This window comes from Cervus elaphus, chromosome 16, assembly GCF_910594005.1.
Source record: "Cervus elaphus chromosome 16, mCerEla1.1, whole genome shotgun sequence".
NCBI lineage: Eukaryota > Metazoa > Chordata > Mammalia > Artiodactyla > Cervidae > Cervus > Cervus elaphus.
The window spans coordinates 4,832,819-4,836,086 of NC_057830.1; positions in this window are offsets into that span (position 1 = coordinate 4,832,819).

Genomic DNA, 3,268 nt, shown 5'->3' on the forward strand with positions numbered 1-3,268 from the left:
ACACTCAGCAGACATTGGGGGTTTCCTGGATCTCTGTGATGTGATCAACCAATTCCAGGAGGCACAGCTTCTCTCCAGAGAGGTACATGGATTTGAGCATTGGGGGTACAACTGTAACAATGATTCCAGAGAAAAGAATATACAGATGTATCCCAAGAGTTTCCCAAGCTGATGATGGGGGCTGAAGGGAAGAGAGAAAGTCGTTTTCAGGCCAGTAAGCCCCACTGCACAGCCGCTGTGAACTGTGTGACTCACTGAGCACATTTCAAGGAATAGCTGTCATGTGTCACTAACTGATTCTCACTGCAGATGGGCTCCAGGGTACTCAGGATCTATTTTGGGGAGGCTGCAAGCAGTGAAAGCCTGCTGGTGCCACTGTAAGAAAATCTCAGTCACCCTTGAAAATACGGGAAAACAAACCATTAAATCCAAGCACATTTTCCTCTTGTTATGATTCACATTGCCTGTATTTCCTCTTCTCCATTCCCACTGTCTCTTCTCTGTGCTCCCTTCTTAGGTAACACCATCATTTTTAAATTCCCACCTAAGTCTGCGGACAAAGCATGTAACTTGGAGTTTTCCATATAACCGGAAAGAAAAGAAGAAAGCAAGCATTCGAGTACATACTGTGGGTTTTTGTCAGTCCAGTGGCATAAATCCTTCCAGGGGCAGTCACTTCTCTTTTTTCCCACTTTTCAGCTGGATGTTGATACCCAAGGCTACCTTGGAAGCCTTCTACTGAAGTTGGCAAATCCTTCCATAGCTGAGGCAAAATAATGACACCTATGTCCTCTCCCTTCAAAGACTTGATGCCCTAATCCCTGGAGTCTGTAAATATGTTAACTTCCATGGCAAATAAACCATAGATTTGCTTAGGTTGAGGATCTTGAGATGGAGGGATACTCTTGGATTATCTGAGTGAGCCTAGGTTGATGACAAGGATGTAAGGATCCTTACAGGAGGGAGGAGAGTCAAGAGTATAAGAAGGAGAAATGACCACAGAAACAGAGGTTGGAATGAGTGACACAGGTTCATTAGCCAAGGAATTCAGCCTCTAGAAACTACCAAAGGCAAGAAAACAGACTATTATTCCTCAGTGCCTTCAGAAGGAATGCAGCCCTATGGACTTATTTTAGGTATATGGACTCCAGAATATATAAGAGGGCAGATGAAGGTTGTTTAAAGACCCTAAGTTCTGATAATTTGTTAGAGCAGCAATAGAAAACCAATTCAGCATCAATGACTAAGAATACTCATACTGGATCATCATGTGAGTAAGAGGTAAACTTGTACTGTGTTAATTCACTGGAATGTTGGTGTACGCTTTTAAGAGTGAGTCATGTCATTGTAAATATTGTGGACTCTAGACATTAGACTTCATGATATCCTGAGAAGTTAAAGGTTTACCAGATTGGATATTACTCAGGCTGGCTCCATTCTTCTGTACCTTGATCCTATTTTCTTCCCACTTTCTCTAAGCTTCAAGTTCAATTTACTTTTGTGTCCTCTTCCAACGCCTCTTGTGACTGTGCCAGGTTAGAATAAGCTTTGCCACCGTCTTTAAACAGTCATGTACTTTTTTCAATGCAAAATAAAGTGGATAAATATGGTAAAACAAATGGAGCATCTCAACAAAGAATTACCAAAAAGACAATTTTAAAATGCAATTATCTACAGTGCATCTGTTTAAACACCCTCACTACCATTTTTCTCTCTAAATTTCAACTTTTCCTTCTGGTGGCCCACTTTTATCAGACTTTTGAATAGGTTTCACTGGAGACTGAGGTGGAGTTTAGGTAAGCCAACTGAAATTATTTATATGCCAATATTGCCTTTCTAAGGTTTCTTTTTTTTTGGTTCTTTATAAATACGGAGATAGATGGGCTCATTTCGGAAGCTGGAATGCATTTTCAAAAGGTTTTGTAATTGTTTCTATCCACCCTTTCACACTCTATTTTTACATTGCCTTCTGTAAGTATCTGCGCTAGTCGAGGTAGGTTGGAAGCAATATACATCAAGGCTCTGCGTCAACAGCGGAGTTGTAAGATATGAAAAGCCAGAGCACCTGAGCTCCCAATGAATTGCTTAAAGATGAACTACCTGAGACAGAACCCACATTTGAATATTTGTTATAATGAGAATAACCTTTCATTGTGTCAAGTCACCAAATTTTGGAGTTGTTTGTTTTAGTAGTTGTCCTGCTCTTCTCCACTCAGAGGAGTAAAAAAACGGTATAGAGAATTGTTTGTATGGTCTAATTTTGTCGTTGTAACTTATAGGATGATCAAAGTGCAGTGACTTTATGACTAAGGTCACATATATGACAGCGGTCAATTTAAGAATTTCCAAGTCTCTTGACTTCACTTAGATGCTTCCCCCACATACCCAGTATTTGATTCCTTCATGTAACCACTTTCCACCATTCCCAGCCCTGAAGCAGCCAGGGAAATGTCTTCAAGTCTAGCTCATAGGACTCTCTGTTGCATTGATTTTCTAGAAGATTTATGGCATTGACCTGAACTCAATGAAGAAACTAAATCCAATTCGCTAAGGAATTACAAGCCTGTCCGATCAATAATCTATTTATCTCCTTCACTTTGCCATCTTTAGACACTTCCAACTTGTCATAGGAAATTGAAGGCATTTAAAAATATATGTAATTATGCAACCTCAGGAGAGGCCTCCAACGTCTCTGAAAATTTTCAATCGCCTTTGAGGAAATACAACCCTGGTATGGGTAATAGAGATCACACTCTGGTCACCATCCAAGTATCTGGCCTGGGCTCATTAATAGAAATATAGTGTCCAAGTAATAGGGCACATGATTGCAGCATTTTTCCATACCAGCATGATTCTATCTGGGATATTGGGTTCAGTTCTGGGAGCCTGGTATTAGATCACATGATTGAATTGACGCATATCCAAAAGAAAGCAACTCAAGTGATAGCGGGGGAATATTGAGGAATGAACTATGAAATGAGATATGAGAAATATTTAAATATGAATGAAACACAAGGAATATTTAAAGAAAGTGAATATTCTGTTAATATAAACAAAATTGAAGAAACTTGATAGACAGCCTTAAATAATCAAAGGCTGGTCATAGAAAAAGGAGTTTATTCCATGTAGATCCAGATTGCAGACATAGAATATCCTCAGACAACTTAGCCAGGGTATTTTAGTTTGATAAAAGAACAACCTCTCATAAAATTGTAATTCTCATAAAATTCCCTTTCCTGGAGGTAGCCATCTGTATGCCATTGGAGAA